This window comes from Orbicella faveolata, unplaced genomic scaffold (genome assembly GCF_042242905.1).
Source record: "Orbicella faveolata isolate gen_17 unplaced genomic scaffold, um_ofav_v1 contig_47, whole genome shotgun sequence".
Classification (NCBI taxonomy): domain Eukaryota; kingdom Metazoa; phylum Cnidaria; class Anthozoa; order Scleractinia; family Merulinidae; genus Orbicella; species Orbicella faveolata.
The window spans coordinates 18,375,866-18,395,220 of NW_028301577.1; the positions used below are offsets into that span (position 1 = coordinate 18,375,866).

Here is a 19,355-nt window from a genome sequence, read left to right on the forward strand (position 1 = left end):
AAAAGGGGGGGGGGGAGGGTGAATAAACAAAAACGATAAAAAAGAACAAAAAATTGTTGAAAGGAATTTGTATCAGAAGATAGTATGTCTTTGGCATGTGTTTGTCCAACTGATATTCCTTGGAAGGCAGATTGTGCATGAGATGGTTTTACTAATGAGGTTGTCATAAAGCCAGACAGTGACGTTCACATTTGTTTGTTGATTGTCACCGTCATCATAACGATTGTCACTGCATTTCACTGCATTTCAAGTTCTCGTCTGCGAGCCACACAGTTTTAGTGTCGACCGGGTACAGGAGACATCAGAAATTTGAACATAGACCAGCCAACTGAGCCAATAGTTTCTGCGGAGCCCACCCAATCATCACTGCTTCCATGGGTTGGGGGTGATCGCTTGAAAAATTTGTCTTGGCGGACGACGTACAAGTCGTTATCCGGCATGAAGAAGAGAAACTGAAAATCCTCCCAGCCCCCTGTGCCAATTTGTGAAGGGGTTACTAACCAGCAGTTAGCTGGATCCGTGGGAGGAGAACGCCGATACAGGTTTCCTTTAATGACTCCGTACAAGGTGCCTATTGGATCGAAGAAGAGGAATTTGAAGATTGACCACCCGTCGGATCCCACAAGTGATGCTATACCAAGCCATTTAGGGTCAGTCCCTGGGAATCCAGGCGGGAGCCTCTTATAAAACTTACTTTTGTAAACACCATACAGTATACCGTCAGGATCAAAGAAAAGGAACTGGAAGCCCCTCCGTCCCACATTTCCGATAAGGGTGGCTTGGTTGATCCACTCTCTAGCCGAGGAGCCTTGAGGAGGCGGCCCCTTGTAGAACTTGTCATTCATAACACATATCAGGTACCGTCTGGATGGAAGAATAGATGTTCGAAGTCGTTCCAGCCATCTGTGCCGATTTCTTTAGCTGTTCCAAGCCAGTCGGGGCTGGCACATTGTGGTGAAGTCCTCACGTAGAATTTGCCATCATGGTTCACGACACCAAAGAGTTCAAGACATGCCATGATACTACAAAAAAATAATAATAAAAATAAAAAAACCAGACCAGTTCATCATTTTTATTGATTACCTTGTAGGTAATTTAACCTTGGTTTAACGTCTTGGGGCCTGTTTACAAGGAGGGTTACCCTAGCAAGCGGGTTAGCCCTAGCTGGAGGGCAAACGAAATTCGGGTTTACAAGCAAAATTTCACAGGTAGGGTAACCCTACAACCCGGGACAACTTAATGCAAGGAGTCTGGAAACAATTAGAAAGTTAACTCGGGTTGGCAGGTTAACCCTACCTGGAGTATTTACAGGGGTAAAAGTTGACGCGCCTGCTAGGGTAACCCTAGCACGCAGATAGGGTAATCCGCCTACCCGGGTAACCCTAGCTGCCTTGTAAACACGACGAACGAAAAAAGAGGGAATGTGTGAGTGCTAGGGTAACCCGCTTGGCAGGGTAACCCTCTTGCTAGGGTAACCCTCTCCTCGTAAACAGTCCCTTACTATCCTTTGCACATTATGCTCGCCAAAAGTCCAGATTTTGTTGTTTTTTAATAGGGAGACTTAGACAGGTGTGACACATTTACCTGCAATCGTTTCAGTTCGTATTATTTTTTCTCTAAACTAATACAAGCCACTTAACTTAGGCCCTTCGCTCCAGGTGGTGGGTTTGCATGTTTTACCTTGCTTTGTGTTACACTTGAGTGATGTAGAGCTCTTTTATCTTCTCTTGTGCTGCATGAATTATTAACGTAATTTTGAACATGACTTAGATTTATGAAGACCGAAGTTTGACTTGGCACCAATAACAACTCGAACAGAATTTGCAAGGTGTGACAACCTATACAGAAGTAAACACGACACGAAGGACCGAACCAATATAACTGTACTAGTCACAATTAAGCTCCAAATACAGTGTAACGGTTTTTCCTAATCACTAGGATAAAGATACAGTGGAACCCCGTTATTCCGGTCAACAACGGGCCACAAAAGTCTGGCCGTATTGACGGGGTGGCCATATTAAAGAGTTCTTTAAATAAGAAAATGACTGACTGAGCTTTTTTTCGGGCTTGAATAAAATGGCCGTAATAACGTGACCGTATTCACGGGGTGGTCGTAAGGCGGGGTTCCACTCAACCTCGTTCCCAGGGTCTTTTCCCAAGCCAAGGAAAAGACCCTGGGAACGAGCTGAGGTTGGGTTCCACTGTACAATCCTTTTGTAAGTCTAGGTAATACCGCTGAACCAGTGGTATACCGTCGGCAACTAAGCGTCATCAAGCGAGCGAACGGTTGAGTAATGTTGCTATGAACAGATGAAACACTTTAGAATCAGTGGGTCTTTCTCTCTCATTTCGAATTTCCACCGCTACAATAGTCTGTAGAATTCAGCTCTGTAATCCGACCACTCTGCCTTATAGTACAGTACAAATAGATACAAGGAAAAAGTGGCCTTCTTGCTCGAGATACGATTAAATCTGCTAAAATTGAAAAATGTGAGATATATTGCGTTGGTGAAAAGTGTTAATTCAAGCTTCCAAGGACGATATGTATTCTTGACAACTATGAGGTGTGCTTTTAAATTTCGGTCTAAGCCGAAACAATTCAAGGAGTTGTGGCAAGTCTCTAGTCGAATCTTAACAGTTAAAGGTGTTGTGACATTTGACAATTCTGTGAAGTAATTGTGACAAGCATTATTCGAGTCTTTGCTCTAATGCACAAACCTCTTAAGTCATCGTCTTAATTTTGCATATTCTGTTCTGCGATGAGCATGGCGCTTACACTGATAAACGCGAAATATGGTGACGCTATTTACTTACATCTGTCTAATTCGGCTGAAACCTTGTCATGAAATTTTAATAATGAATGGGTCCATCTTATAACGTAATAGCGAAGCGTTTAGTAAGAATACCTGTAGATAATTAAAAGGTATTTTCGAAGGGAAATAGCAAATTCCGTTGCATCCAAAAATATACCTCTTCAAAACTCATGAGCAAATGCCACTTGCCTCGGGTTATAGTACTTACGCCGTTCCAAAGCTAAGTAACACGCTCTCCCAAGATAACAAGATGTATCCAATAGCTTCCACTGGAAAACAGCTGTGGGCAAGAGCCTAAGTGGCCGCGCTAAAGCCTACGGGATTATTTTGGGGACCCCAATAATCAATTCAAATAGGATTTTGATCAGACAATTGCTTTTATGAGTGTTGATATTGACAGAGCTGCTTGAAGTCATATAAACTGCAAGTGCTAATTCCTTTTAAACAATATTATTTCTGGCATAGTCTTAATTCTGCTGCCACTACAATTTCTTCAACTGACAAATCTTAATTTAAATTCAGATAATGGTCACATGCTTCATCTGGCATTTCGAGTGTTGGTATTCCTAACTTGCAGAATAGGCCGTGGCTATAGTGAGGGCTAGCGCGGAGTGCAAGAAATGAGGCAACCAAGACTTGGATGGTGCTTAGTAGGGAGGTCATCTACTGGGTACGTTCCAGATCTATGTGTTCATTACAACCTTACTCGAAAGACGAGTATAAAGGAAAGAACTCAAAAGTGTTCGTCATTCCCCTTTTATTTCTTGGTATTAACTCGTACAAAGAAAGAAACCCATAAACCATTTACTGATTTAGTGACCATTACAGTTACGTTTGACAGTCTATATTTTAATCCGATGTGTGTTCCCATCTACCGACTGCACTGTTGCAGAGGCGACATCAGGTATTTGAACACAGACCAGCCACCTCTGCCAATCATCTTCGCGGAGCCCAACCACTTATCACCTCCATGGGTTGGGACTGATCGTTTGTAGAACTTGCCACTGTGAACGCCGTACAAGTCACCATCAGCCATGAAGAAAAGGAACTGAAAACGATTCCAGCCGCCAGTGCCAATGAGTGTGGCTGATCGTAGCCAGTTGTCACTCGCAAATTTGGGAGGAGCCCTCTTGTGAAACTTGCCGTTTTCGACGCCGTATAAGATTCCCCGTGGGTCGAAGAAGAGAAACTGAAAGACCGACCATCGACCTGACCCCACCAGTGTGGCGGATCTAATCCAGTTGTCACGACGGGAAGTTGGTGGGAACCGTTTGTACAACTTATCTCGATGAACGCCATACAGCACTCCCTTAGGATCAAAGAAGAGGAACTTGAAGGCGTTCCAACCACTTCCAATCTGGGTGGCTTTTTTGATCCAGTCTGCGGCCCAGGAGCCCTGACGAGGTGGCCCCTTGTAGAAGTTGCCATTCCAAACACCATATAAGGTACCATCTGGGTGGAAGAACAGGAATTGGAAGTCATTCCAACCCGCTGTCCCTATTTCTCTGGCTGATCCAAGCCAATCGTCTTTGGCATATTGGGGAGGAGTTCTCGCGTAGAGTTTACCATTAGTCACTCCAAACAGCAGATTCTTGCAAACTGGGGAGCTGGAACAAACGAGACAAGACGAAATGATTTAATCATTTTAATGCTGCATGTAGATGTGAAAATCTGCTGCTTCATTAAGGAAACACCCACTAATTCCCTAATTTGCTTGCCAACCCTCTCGGCTTAGTGCAATGTATACAGATTTTGATGGTATCCGTTGAAACACTGGAAGTATCATTAACAATATAGGGTTTTTAAGATGCCAAACTTGTTTAAACACTGTAGAACTTGGTTTGTTTCATGTAAATAGTGTTTTGATAGTTTAATCATGTGGTATTGTACGCATCCAAAACCTTTTGAAACATCGGTTCGAATATAACCCAAGTATTGTTTGAAACGCAAAAAGATGACATTAAATAAGCATGGCCGGGTACGTGTAAAAAAAACTTGATAGCAAAAAGATATCAACTCGGAGATTCAAAAGTTTACCAAAATTTTGACATCCTGTCTCGAAATCAAATTTGAAGAGTTCCTCCAAAATACTTGTTCTATTCTACCCTGTAGAATATTTTAATCCTATATCTTTGTATATTTGGTGGCATCTGGCGATATAATAGAGGAATCTGAAAGAAAACGTTCGATAATCATCCGGACCCTTTTAAGAAACGCGTTTCCTATAACTTTCTTCAGTCCTTTAATTCTGATACCTACCAGCTAATGGCTCCAAAAACACTCAGCAAAAGGCACAGATGCAACTTGACGTCCATAATTAACCTAGAAAATAAACTTATACTTATTTAGTCGAATAAATTACCGGCTGTTGATAATTAAAACATGCATATGCACTATCTTTGTACTTTGTGATCTCTACATCGGGAGTCAATTCCAGGAGATTTATCGGAAATATTTTCTGACGACTCTATAACATTTTAATAATACTTTTGGGTCATATTGTTGAAACTCCAGAATCTTTGAAGTTCCTCTTGCAAACTATGCCGGATATTGTCGAATTATTTTAAGTGACTTGCTAGCAAAAATGCACTTTCTTTAAACTATTTAGACTAGTCAGATTTCGTAGCCATAATGCTGTAAAGAAATCCTAAACAAGATAGAAGATAAATTTGTACCCAAGTCACCTAGTCAGCATTAGAACAACTTGATTTACACAACAAAAGCGGTGAGGTCTGTATCAAAACAAGGCCACCTCCCGCCTCGCTGCCATTTAAAGGCCAGGTCATCGAGCAGACAACTCTCAAATGGTCTATTGGCAGTCAGTAACTCAATATTGATAGTTTTCATTCCCATTTCGCTTTGTCCACATCGTTTACCTTGAATACATCAAGTTCCACAGTCTTGGTAACGGCAATTGTTTTCAAAGGAATTCCAAAGGTAGAAAAGGTGTGAAATTTCCATATATGTTCGTTTAGACGCGGTAAAAGGGGACTGATTTTGATTTCACTTTCTGCGTGATTCTTTGAAAATTCCTCGAGAATTGGAAGCGCTTGGTGTTATAATAGTCTATACTGACAAATATTCGCCAAATAAGCGAATCACTTTGTAGGAAAAGACATTTCGTCGCAAGAATGTAACTCTGTAATGTTTAATAACCATTTAAGAACGTTTCATCAGTTTTGCAAATCACAAGGTGAGGCTCAACGACTTTGAGACTTAAATACTTCCTGCGTCTCCCGAAAAAGCGTGTCCTCAACGGCTTTCTATCTGACCAAAAATTTTGAGGACGAAACCCATTTTCGAAAATTGTGAATGGCCTGGAGGCTGTCTTCTTTTTAGGAAATGTGAGAAACCGTTTCTAGTTCTGTACATTTAACCAGAAAATGCTGTTTCATTTTCTAATGAGAATGTTTTGAATTTCAAACTAAAATTGTAGGAAAGAGCCTCATGTTAGAGTTGATAACCACTGCACAATTGGACATTATAGCATGCGAGAAAAACATTCAGAAAGTGATACGTATAGGTCTCTTTGTAATTATTAGGAGTTGCCAAGAGATGACTCGATCTTCTCAGTTCCGAACGCCTCGGGAACCCAAGACTCCGAGGAGGAGAAGTTAAAGCGCCTGTAACATATCAAGGCAAAGAAAACCTGGCTAAACTCAGACAACCTATTTATCACCGAAACTGCACCACTCTACCGGTAATTGTTCATTTAAAAAAAAAAGCATTTCCTTGTGAAAACATGTGCCTTGTACTCAGAAAAAAATAGTAAAAAGCCTGCAACATGCCAAGTTCGCCATGAATAGAGAGTTTAAAACTTAGTTCGTGAACGGCGGTGTCAATAACGCAGTAACATTGCAATCCTTGATCTTTCTACCTACCTGTGATATTCGTGAAGAAAATGGGCACTGTACTGTTTGAAAATCTGCAGAAAAGGAATACATGCAGATAAGCAGTCAGTTTTTCGATTGTAGTTTCAATTTTAGTTGAAGGAGAAAATTTGAAACGGGAAAGTTCTTAGCGTATCCTACAAGTTTTACTCTGGAAAACAACCTGTCTAAATTACAGTGAAAATGGCGATTAAAACCAGTTGTGGGTGCGGATGGCCAAAATTCTCGTCTTTCCATTGGTTTTTTGATGACATTTCTCATTATTGTTTGGCTGCATTCAAATGGTGAAATGTGCTCTACTTATTAAACTTTTTGGGGTTTCTATTAGTTGTTGACAGTTCGACCTTTGCTCCCGCAGTGGATAAGCCAAACACTCTTTCATAGCCTTGGTAATGACCATTGCTTTGTAAGAATTCAAAAGCCGGCACGATCTTCAAAAGGCGCTTACATCTATTTCCTGATAACAGTTCTTTCTTTCCTGATATTCTGCGTTTGTCATAATTAAATTAACATTCGAAGTAACAGTAACAGTGTCGTTCTTTAAAAATTCTTAATGCTGTGATTAAAGAGATTGTTACCCTGGCAACAAATGTTTAGATATTGTTATTTCTCAGGTAGACATAGGGTCGGTTTCGAGCTGTTTTAATACTAAAATAAATAACCTGCCTTCAAGCTGTGATCATCGGGGAGGCAAGGTATGATCGCATCTTAGAAAATAGAGGACAAACTAGATTTCCTCAACCAAGTTTTTGCGAAATGACAACTTACGATAATGAGGATAGTACATCATTGAACAACGCAACATGAGCCACGGTTACGAAGAAGCATTTGACAATTTTCCCGCTAAAATTTAATTAAAGCGCCAGCTGTACAAATACGGGTCACGTACTGCAATCTCGCGGTTGTCCACTTGTTTGCGCCCGAAAACATGTACCTTCGTGTGTCGCTTGTATTTTAAAACCAGTTTCAAAACCGTTGGCTGATGCACTGCAAACGGAAGACAACGCAAGCAAAGACATAATTCGGCAAAAAAACTGTGACTCCCGCTGTAACTAATATGTCTAATATTTGGTCATACAGATCTTTTCCTCGCGATCCTTAGGGGGTTCTTTAACTTTACCTTCGTATGTTACGCGAACAATTACTAGTAGATATTTTTTGTGGGTTATTTTATGGACGAAACCCTTGACGCATGCCTATAAAAAAACAAAGCACAATATTTTTTCTGAGAACAAAATATAGGAAAGGTACGCCGAGATCACACAATAGTAAGCTAGAATTTAACTTCGGAACTGCCTGCGCCTTTCGGAATGATTACGCCCAGCAAATATTGTGTACCGTTTTTGAACAAACTACCTAACGCTCTTTGGTAAATATGTAGGTTTAGTAAAATAGTAGCAGTGGTTAAAAAGTATCGAGTTTGGTAAATATGCTGAGAACTCGATCTTTGTTATGGCCAAAGAAATCGATCCTTGCCTTTTCTTGTTTTGGGTGATTGATATTATTGATAGGGTAACTCTTGTTCTTTGAGATTTCTAGTCTAGGTTTTATATGCGAAAACACTGTGACGATTAAAAGCCCAATGTCATCTCAGTTTTTAGTTGTTGTTTTTTTGGACAAATTTCGTTTAATGGCAAAACAATTTATTTCAGATACTATCAAAATAAAGAAAGAAAATAAAGAAATATCCTTTGTTTGCCCTCGGTTTGTGTACAAACAAAAAGACATGTAAAGTGGGATCGAGCAATTAGATATCGAGAGCAAATAATTTAATGAATCGTAACACGATTGAAAACACAACTGGCAAGAGGCAAACCACTCGTGTTTTGTTTTGTTTTTAACAGAAATGTTCAGTAATTCATTTCAATTGTAATGAACCGCTGATAAAAAAAAATGTTGCCAGTCCCTGTAAACCTATCACAAAAGATAAAGAAACCAAGAAATTACTCCTTCTAGCGAAGTGCAAATCAGTCGCCCTTCGAAAAGTGACCATATTAGTGGGGGGGGGGGGGGGGGCGAGGGACAGGCGGGTGAGAACCTCCCGCCTCCCGTAGATCTGTTTCTGAAATCCGTTTTCAGTGACGACAGTCTCAAAAGTTAATTCTAAGTTGTCTCGTGTTCTGATAAAGTATACGCATTTCCAGTAACCAGTCCGGCGTTTATTGGGATCAGACAATTAAATCATGGAAGTAGGTAGTCTCACCTTTTTGCAATTTGACAGCTTACGCGACACGTGCACTCATGCCGCTTGATATTTCGTGACTTATGACGTAACCACTGTAAACGGCTTTACTATTTCACCGGACGTAAGCCTGTTTTTCAGCCCAAGCGCAAATTTTCGTTTGCTTTCTTCCTCAGAAGTCTCAGAAGTGACTGAGAAGACGTTTAATGCAAGTCAAATGTATTTTGGGTTCTTGTTTTTGAAAGTATCCTAAGGTATTGTTGAATTAAAAAAATTAGCGTTTCGCATTTCTCTCCCGCTTCCCGCCCTCCTAGAACTCCCGCTTCCCGCCCTTTCCTCTCCCGCCTCCCGTACCCCTCCCGCCCCCTATTGTCCCGGGCTCCCGCCCCCCTGTTCCCCCCCCCCCCCCATATTAGCTAGACGGAGAAAAGAAGGAGGAACAGGCGTTTTTCGCGAGTGGAAGTCGTAGCGAATGAGCTAATTTCATGGGATAAAAGAAATGAGAACTTTTGTTCTTGTACAAGCGCCATTTCCCTCCAACCATTAGGTTCTTCTTAATTCATAGAAGGAAGAAACAACTCACCGAAACAGAGAGGATCCAAATGCGCTAATTACAGCTGTTAAAAACCAACCAATCATAGCGGTGAGGTGAGGTGAGGTGAGGCGTAACCAGGCGACTTCCTCGCCTGGCTGCAGTATGTAGTCGAAACTCAGTAGCCTCGATTTCCGCCGCTCTCAGCCTAGATGAGACGTCATATTTTATTTCCGCGAGAACTGAAATAAAATTTATTTGCGCGAAGAAATTCTCGAGTAAAATTCAACTCGCCCTCACCAATCTGCGCTGCGCCGGTTGCAGCCGCGGTGGCTTGGTCAGAACCAGCGTATCAAAAACAAACAATTTGAAATTGTTTGTTTTTCTTGCCGCAGATCAATAAAATTTTGGTGATTTTCTGGTTGGGGCCAGGGTATTTTAACACGCAGTACTGGTCTTTCATTCGGTCTGTGGATAACGAAAGCTGTTACTGAGTTCTACGGTCTTGAAATTAAACAACCTTTCAGTTAGAGCGGATCGGTAAAGATTTCGACGAGCTTGTTTGTCTAGGTTATTGTATTCTTGCCTGGTAAAAGAGCGGTCGTTTTGGACTTAGACGGGCTGCTATGGAGCTGTGGCGACGTTGATTTTTACGTACATAGGTTTGACTCTGAATAACGCAGGGGTTATTTTTGAGTTTTAGAGTCTTGAAACTAAAAGAGCTTGCCTTTCTTGCAAAGAGCTTGCCTTTCCGTTTGAACGGCTCAGTAAAGATTTCGACAGGCGTGCTGGCCTAAAGGTCATTGTATTCTTAGCCAGTAAAATTGAGGTGCCAATTGACGGTGCCGTTTCGTTTTTGTTTTTTCGGTCGGTTGCAAGATCATGGTGTTCGGCCGTTCTATTTTCTGTTCCTAAACAGGACCGCGATCGCGCTGAAACAATTCCTGGCTGGCATGGCTCTTTAAAGTGGTATGGTACCCTAAAATGGACGAAAAAGTTTGTTTAAATATGGTGAAGAAAGATCAATTGCGTGCTGTTGCACTCAAGAAGAGAAATTACATTTTGAAAGTTTTACTCAAAATGGTTGCTATGGAAACCAGCCACAGCCTTCTGAGGTAGTGATTTACAGTATTGACGCCAACACTTCCTGCTCTTTTACAAAACAAGATTTGACTGTCAAATAAGCATGTCGTGTAAGTTTCTGTAAACATTGTTTCCAGCGTCAATTTTTGTTTTCAAAAACAAAATATGTTTCTGCTACTCTGCAGGAACATTCTTTGTTCCCGTCCGGCATTGAACGTTTCGCGGTTTTGCCACGACCGGCAACATTCGTTACTTGGCAACCATCGCTCGCTCGTTCCCAGGTAAAAGCTAATCCGCAGTTGGGAACAAATGACTGGAAATGAGGCGTTCAATTTTTTTTTTTTTTTTTTTTTTTTTTTTTTTTTTTCATGCAGTGTACATTTTAATCAGATTTAATTACAGAATAGAGAAGTCGAGTGAAAATAAAACAATACATCTTTAAATTACTGTATAAATCGGAACGTAACGTAATGTGAAAAAGCAGCAGGGAGAAGTCCAAGAACTGTGAACTGTACAGGTTTTTTAAAGAGAACAATGTCGGGCTTCTGGGTTTTACATTTTCAAAGTTCATGCATCAAGTTTAAGTGGAACAATACATTTCTTAGTTTCGTATAAACCACACAGCTGCTTCAAAATAAATTTAACGTTTTGGACTACGGTTCACTGTCTGTTTTGGCTTGTCACGTATTGACAGACATGGTTCGAGTTATCGAGGGTAAAATTATAAAGAAAGTCACCTGAAGGGAAACGAAAATTGCTTCGAGTTAGCGGGAGGTTCGAGTTATCGAGGGTTCGAGTTACCTGGGGTAAAATTACAGTAAATATATGACGGAAATCCAGGGAAAATGGATTTTGGTTTCGAGTTAGCGGGAGGTTCGAGTTATCGAGGGTTCGAGTTACCTAGGGTAAAATTACAGTAAATATATGACGGAAATCCAGGGAAAATCGATTTTGGTTTCGAGTTAGCGCGAGGTTCGAGTTAGCGAGGGCTCGAGTTATCGGGTAAAGTCTGCATGCGAGCCAAGTGGCCCATCAGGCCGGAGCTTATCCCGGTTTCCGTAGCATGAAGCGACTAGGAGTATTTCTACTCCCCCCTGGATGGGATGCTAGTCCATCGCAGGGTTACCCCCAGCATTAAGTTCGCCAGTACCCATTTATACACCTGGGTGGAGAGGGGCACTGTGAGAGTAAAGTGTCTTGCCCAAGAACACAACACAATGTCCCCGGCCAGGGCTCGAACCCGGACCGCTCGAGACGAGCGCACTAACCATGAGGCCACCGCACCACCCACAGGAGTTATCGGGAGTCGACTGTATTTCTACGAGTACTGTGAGTCTGCTGACAAATCTTAAAAAAATTGGGTGTTTGGAAAAAAAAAAGATTACGTTGTGTGATAAGGATCGCTGAAGGTCTGTTGGTAGTTGTTTTACGACAGTTATGAAGATTGGTAGAGTTTGCTTTATTAGTAATCTGTTGTACATATATTTGGGCTTTTATATGAGCACAGCTGTTTGGCTGTTTGTAAATAGTTGCTCAACCTGTGACTTTTCACGTGCTGTTGAAACAACAAATCAAGCCGTTGCAACTAATTCAAAATTGCGACTGACAAGTTTGATACTATCTGTCCCGTTAGGTTGAGCCAACCACCACTCTACAACAAGAGAAATTCAGTGTGAGTTGTGACTCGGTCAGCCAAAAGATTTTCACAACGAAGGTAAGAATTTTCTTTAGAAATCCTCTTTCAGTGAGAGAGTTTCCAACCTAACCATCCGTTAGGCTATGACTTCTATGGGCTAACGGGCTTAGTTACAAGCTAGAAATCAGCGAATTGACTCTAGTAATTTCAATTGTATTGCAGTACAATCTTGCCCTTGCCACGAATTGCCACATTAATTAAGATTAGCGCTTGTCTGGCTTTGTAGCTCAGTCCCTTGTGCGTTTGAATCCCAACCCTGCCAAAAGAATCAGCTTTCTTTCTTCTTGTGGTCTATTTTTTCTTCGCTGGGGCTAACGCGCAGGAAGACATTTACTAAAGATAATTTCACCTTCTATAGTATTGTTTCTGAGTGTATCAACAACGCGTGACAACTGAAGCCTCAGTTGTGCTGCGCTCGAAGAAATGCCTTACAGAATAAATAACGTTTTTACAAAATAGCGCCGAGAAATCGCCGAAAATTTAACTAGCTTTAACTGACAACTGGAAATTCAAGCACTCCCATCCAGACCCTGTTTTACAGAAGTTTGATACAGCTGTGATGTCTACAGACTGAACATTGTTAGTTATGTATGTGGTTTCATAACTCCATCAGTAGAACTGTTGTACTTGTAACGGGGAGGTTATGAAGCGATGGAGCCCTGATCGAATTTCTTTTTTTTATTATTATTGACATAAACAAAGGTGCACAAAGATAAACTGATAGATGTGACTTTCGATTGCAAAAAAGTGTACACAAAAATCTTAGCTAGAGTCATTTTACTGAGCCGAATATTCGCATGATATATATTGTAGCTTTACTATGAAAAAATAAAGAGACTTTTTCTCTTGGCCTTACATGTGGTGCTAATATTCCTATTGACTAGTTCGAGATCCTCTTAATGAATTCAGTTTTGCGCGACATTTCATGAAGGTGAATTTTTAAGATTTAACCGACTTTGACTGATACAATAGACAATTAGATTATAGGGTCGAAATTTCTATGGGGCGATAGTTGATGAGGCCGAAGGCCCTAAACTATCACCTCATAGAAATCGAAAGCGAAATCCTAAGTGTCATAGAGCCAATAAAATTCACGGATTCAAAACAGAGTACGGTAAATTTATGCTAAAACCAAAACTAGATACAAACGGACGCAGAAAATGTTTTCCATTTTTGTTAGGAAACACTGCATGAAGAATATAGGACAATCATTAGTTTACTTCGATGATCAAAATCTGAATTCTCTTTGCTCATGCCATCGTTACATTAAAGCTCTTCAACTGGCTCTTGCTGATCGAGTTCCTATTGTGTTACAGAAGGGCAGGTTTTAACCTGCTCTTTCTCAAGGGAATTTTTCTAAATCTATACTCAATACAATACAATTTTAAAATTTCCCTTCCCTGTGTTACAGATCAGTCATGGGCGTCAAGTTTGTAATCTGCTTTCTATTGAGTGTCTGCGTAACCATTACCTGGTAAGGACCATGAAGAAGAGGTTGAAGAGAGTTTTTTAATTACAAACTTTGTAACGGTAGATAGCATCTACTTAAGGTATTTTGTATCTCAGTGATTGTAATTTTCTCAAGAAAATAACCTTTATTTGAGGTCGTTGCTAGGATAGCGATAGCCCCTGTCGCTTAGAAATCGTAAAAAAATAAAGTTATAGAAAATTCTAAGCCAAAAGTGGCGGCTGACGAGATGTGGCCAATAACAGCAAGTAGTTTATTAGTAATTTGGAGACACTTGCACCCAATTGTGCCTAACATGCTGCAGTTAAAAAAAAATAAAGAACACCAGACCCGTTTGATGAACAACGACTACATTAATAAAAAAAAGTAACCCAAGACAATTTTTTAAACAGGAATATTGTAAGGGAGTGGCAAAGGAATGGCAAAGAAAATGTTAATTTTTTATCATTTTTCAATTCAGCGCTCCTTGTCCGGTGTTCTATGGAGTAGCAAATGGTAAACTCTACAAAATATATCCTGAACCTCAATTTTCCAAGGAACATTGGATCGGATCAGCCATCGAATTAGGCAGTGGAGGCTGGGGCGACTTCAAGTTCCTGTTCTTTCATCCACACGGCACCTTGTATGGAGTATTACATGGTAAGTTCTACAAGGGGGCATTACGTGAAGGCACCTCGTCAACGGAGTGGATTGCTCAAGCAACCCTTATCGGAACTGGGGGATAGGATGACTTCCAGCTCCTTTTCTTTGACCCTGACGGAATGTTGTATGGCGTTCATAGCGATAAGTTTTACAAAAGGGGTCCGCCAACAGCTGCTAATGACAACTGGCTTGGATCCGCCACACTGGTGGGGTCAGGTGGATGGTCGGTCTTCAAGCGCCTCTTCTTCGATGCACAGGGAAACTTATTCGGCGTCGAAAACGGCAAGTTATACAAGAGGAGTCCTCCCAAACACGCAGGTGACAGCTGGTTAGGATCGGCCACACTCATTGGCTCGACGGGATGGAGTGATTTTCAGTTCCTTTTCTTCACGGTGGATGGTGAGTTGTATGGCGTCAATGAAGATAAGTTGTACCAGCTTCCACAACGTGACGACTGGCAGACCTCCTCGACGCTCATCGGTGAAAATGGCTGGTCCGAGCTTAAATTCCTGATGGCAAATTGGCAAGATTCCTAGCTGTCTTCACATCCAATACTTCTACATTTAAACACGTAGACAATAACCTTTAATGTGGGCTAGACTGTATTAATTAAGTCGGAGTGGAATTAACGTGAAGGGCTTCTAAATGTCTATGAATGTTTCCTTTTTGTAGGAAATACTTAGAATAAATGAAAGACGTACGATGTCATCTGGATTCTGTGTTTTAATTTCTGTCTTGCAGTGAAGATCTCAATGTTGGATTACCGTAAGAACCCATTAGGTTATCATTTTGAGCCGTCGCTAAGAAAAATTTATTGTCAAATAACCTCGTCATTTTTAGTTAGTTCAGAGTTATTTCATGTGCTTTAACTTTTCAATGATCAATGTTCGAGAGGATTTACCTTAGCTCAGACATTTCTCTGTTGATCGAAAATTCTAGAAAACCCGGCAGCGGCAGTTTTTTTCCAATTAATAAATAGTATTTTATTTTATTGTGTTGGAAAATAGTTCTTTAAATATCGCCGTCTCTTTGTACACTGGTACATTTGTGCTTGATCATGCCATAGTATCATTCAGTAAACATCCTTGAGGTTTCACCCGTAATTGGAAAACAGCCATCTGAACATATGTTCCTAACGCAGTTTTATTAAATATAACGTAATAGTTTGGTGCACCAATGGGCGACCGTACAATTTTTACGTGACAAAAAATGGCGGCGAGTAAAGACAGCCCAATGACGATATGGCGCGGTCAGGAAACAAAGATAATTTGGTTAGTTTTGATGTACCGGTGAACCATTTCCAAGTAAATTTAAATAAATAAACACCACCCCTCATGGCGCTTTTTAGGGCAAATGGAAAACCAATGATGAAACAAATAATTCAAATTAACATAACATGGTTAAAAATCCCAACTGGCAGGAGGCAGACTAGTTGGCAAGGGTCTATCGAGAAACAATTCCAGCTTAGTGGTCAGAGAGGGACTCGAACCCGCGATCTCTGGATTTCAAGTCCGGCGCCCTAACTACTCCGCTACGCTGCCTCTTGGGGAAGAGCGAAGAGCTTAGTTTGCACTGGATCATAATGTGGACTAGCATAAAAGGGTGGAGAATGTGTAGGTCAAACTGCAAACATGCTAACTTCTTACAGGCGTTCAGTTATTTGGGGCGCAGCGTGGAAAGACGTCGGAGCGAAATAAAGGAGAGAGAGGCTTGGTGCGAGGGGCCTTCTCGCGCCGCGCTTTCATCGTGTCTTTTCGTGCGCCATATTTCGCTCTGCGCCCCAACTAACTGAAAGCCTGGAAGAGGCTACAAACATGCATACTTTTGCATACCTTTGTTTCGCGTTGAAAAAACGCTTAATTTAGTAAAGGTTTGTACGAGCTCTTACAATAACATGCTTTCTAAGGCGTCGTTTCAGATCGTTTGAACTTTCGCTTTAATTTTTCAGAACTCGTTTTGATCCAAGGCTAGAAGCATATTGTATAGTTTTTAAAAGATGCGATGAAGACTAATTTTAAGAATAATCTAATTTATCAGAACAACATTGAAGGAAAAACAAGATGTCACAAAAAAAGTTCTTACTGCGCACGACTTCTTTCTTTTTTCGCAGTTGATGATTCGCTGGCAGAAAAAGCGTGCAAGCAAATTTCCACGTCAGATCTATACCATGTTTGTCAGCGATTGGCTTGAGTATCTAATCCATATTCATAGAAACCGTAAAGTTTTTGCACATTTTCAAACTGTCCATTGATGAGTGAAGACATGTCGCCCAGCTAAGGGACAATTTTACTCCTGAAGGAAGATGGTGCTTGATGCTGAAAGGACCGACCGCTAGGGAAAAAAAAGTCGTCTCTTTATTCCAACCGAAGGTAAGCACTGCGTTTGGAAAACTTTGCTTTAATTTTGTTTAGAAAGCCACACGAGTACCGAATTGTTGCCCAAGCGAGTGAACACGTGTACTCGCCGTTCACTTTAAGCGTCGCTTCATCTTGAAACAGGACAGCAAAGCATACATTCATTGAGACGTTTTAAGGGCGGCCAATTTCAGCGATAAACGAGCAAAAACTAATGCTCTGATAAAGTTAACTGAAACCTTATTTTGGAAAAACAAACGAATAATTCAATGTCTTGCTTCAAACCTATTTGAAGTTCAAAAGGTCTGACGTTATTTTTGGGCGGTGACACCTCTTTATTACTCTGCCAAGTTTAGCGTTTCTTTGTTGAGTTTCTTTGCCTTACGAATGTTTGATTTCGCTCCACACCTGAACTTCAAGAAATAGTTATTTATTAACTCTAGCTTCGCTTCAAGAATTGACATAATGCGGTAGCCTGGTGACTCTCTTATACGTGCGCTAGCTTGGCTTTGAACATTTCAGCGTTTGCTGTTTGTAAATATTTTCATTTCGGTTTTCAGGAATTCAAGAAAGCTGAATTTGACATGGAGGCAAGAAGAACAACAAACCCGGAGAAGAGGACAAACTGAAATCACCGAATAAGATAGAGGGAATTCTTCAAAGATAAGAACTTTTCAGTTGTCAAACTATTCAGTAAAAATGATGGCTGACAATGTCTAAGTTTGCCAGGGAATAATCGCACACCGATGTCTAGACCGGATAAAAAGTAACCTTAATTGGGGGTTGGGGAATGGAGGAAAATACTTCAATTTGTTAGGGGAACATCCCTCTAGCTTCATCAAATCGCATACTAATTGTCTGGATTGGAAAAAAAAATCACTCAGTTTAATTAGAGACTTGGGAAAGGAAAGAAAATACGTTAATTTGCAAGGGAACATCACTCTTGGTTCCTCAAATCGCATACTGATTGTCTGCATTGAACAAAAATGACATTCATAAGAAACTGGGAAATGAAGTAAAGTGCGTTGATTCTACACATTTTACACATCAGCCACCATATATTTGCCGATTCTTTTGCAGACTTGATCGGACATTCTTTCAGACTTAATAGCGATCGCTTAATTTTGATAATTTTTAACAGTAGTTCATCTCAGTCGGAGCAAATTCTAACTTGGCTTGATTTAATTCTATAAATTGTTCACGTCAAATAATGATGAAATTTTTATAGTTTAATCGATTATTTAGCTTTTGGAAAGACGTGTTTCGATTGCTTGGCGCTGTTTTTTTAAGAAACGTTTTTAAGAAACGTTTTTAAGCGTTGTTTTCGTTATGTCTGCAAAACAATCGGTGCTTTATAAGTTACTATAACGTAGCAACTACAGTTGCTCTATCAACTAAATAACTGTAGTTGACAAGAGAATATGGGCTTTTTAGATATTAAGAACAGATGTCTCCAGATCACCGCTTTTTCTTCTGTTAGAACCCGGACTGACTGAGCACTTACGCACGATGCCAGATAATCGAAGTCAATAACGACTTTGCCGAACACCATTTACTAACAAACCATGGAACCGACTGGTGATCTGCATAATGTATTACAAAAGCCACTGACCTCACCAAAACCAACCAACGAACTATGACTTAATTCAGACAGAACTCACTGATATTTTATACGAATCTTATGTGAAACAACTATTTAATCAGTGTTCACCAACATCACGCGAGTCTGAAACTTTACAGCTGACAAATACCACAGCGAAACGTGCCAAACGGGTCCAGAACTACCATGAACAACACGTACTAATGATACTCCGGGATTCTAACCATTTATTGATAAAAACAATTTGATTTTTCAACATAGGAAATGTTTACAGATGCCTATATTCTCTTGTGATATATAAAGTGCTTGTTATAAAATCCCAGTGCCTGGCTCAGAGGATATTAAGACTAAGAGGTCTAGATAAATTTAGTATTTCCAATTTTCGAGTTATATGGACCACACTGAGATCACACACTGCAATAAGACAATCAAAGTATCGTTTGTGTCGATATCTTATAAGATTTTTGAAAGAAGAAACACCTGCAAACATTAGTCAGTTGTATATTTGTCTGGTTTGACCTTCAATTTTACGCCTTCTTATTGTAAAGGCCAAATAATATTTATAACCAAAATCGCTCGCTTTTCAAACTGTCGAAAATAATAACCTGGAGATGATTGACTCTGCTTCACAATTGTGTTATTTCTCTTTCCTTGTCTCGTTTATATTCAAAATTTTAAACTACAATTACTTTCTTGTGCAGCACATAGCCAATATAAGAAATTTAGAAAATATTTGATTGAAGAAAGGTCTGTTTTTATATCATTTTGCGAATCAACAATCTATTACAAAGCTTGTTTATTTTCCCTTTGCTATTCCGTGTGAACAAAACCTACAATTATTAATTCGGCTTCATAATTGTGCTGCTTTTATCGTCAACATTTTAAATTATGATCGCTTCCCTGTGTTATACATATAAGGAATTTAGAAATCAGTTCAGTTATTTGATTTAAAAGAGGTCTATTTTTTATCATTTCGCGCGTGAATCAATAGCCTATTGCAAAGCTTGTTTATTCTCGTTTGCTATTCGGTGTCGACAAAACCTGCCATGATTAATTCGGTTTCACAAGTGTCTTGTTTATCTACATAATTTTAAA

The 19,355-nt window shown here is 40.2% G+C and overlaps 1 protein-coding gene, 1 long non-coding RNA gene and 2 pseudogenes across 3 annotated transcripts in view; 2 read left to right on the forward strand and 2 right to left on the reverse strand.

Annotated features, from left to right (window-relative positions):
* Positions 1-6,716, reverse strand: part of LOC149097458 (uncharacterized) — a 36,034-nt gene extending 29,318 nt beyond the window's left edge. Inside the window, exon 1 of the mRNA XM_089279309.1 lies at positions 6,695-6,716. The gene's annotated coding sequence lies outside the window, so the exon portion shown is untranslated. The remainder of the gene's footprint in view (positions 1-6,694) is intronic.
* LOC149097461 (uncharacterized) lies at positions 253-4,443 on the reverse strand (annotated as a pseudogene).
* A 6,020-nt stretch (positions 6,717-12,736) lies between the features above and the next one.
* On the forward strand, positions 12,737-15,014 carry LOC110040769 (uncharacterized; annotated as a pseudogene). Its single transcript, XR_016204281.1, has 2 exons — positions 12,737-13,670; positions 14,125-15,014. The product of XR_016204281.1 is annotated as an uncharacterized LOC110040769 (transcript).
* A 1,307-nt stretch (positions 15,015-16,321) lies between these two features.
* Positions 16,322-17,461, forward strand: LOC149097462 (uncharacterized). Its single transcript, XR_016204122.1, has 2 exons — positions 16,322-16,675; positions 17,221-17,461. It is a non-coding gene; the product is annotated as an uncharacterized LOC149097462 (long non-coding RNA).
* Positions 17,462-19,355: the final 1,894 nt, after the last annotated feature.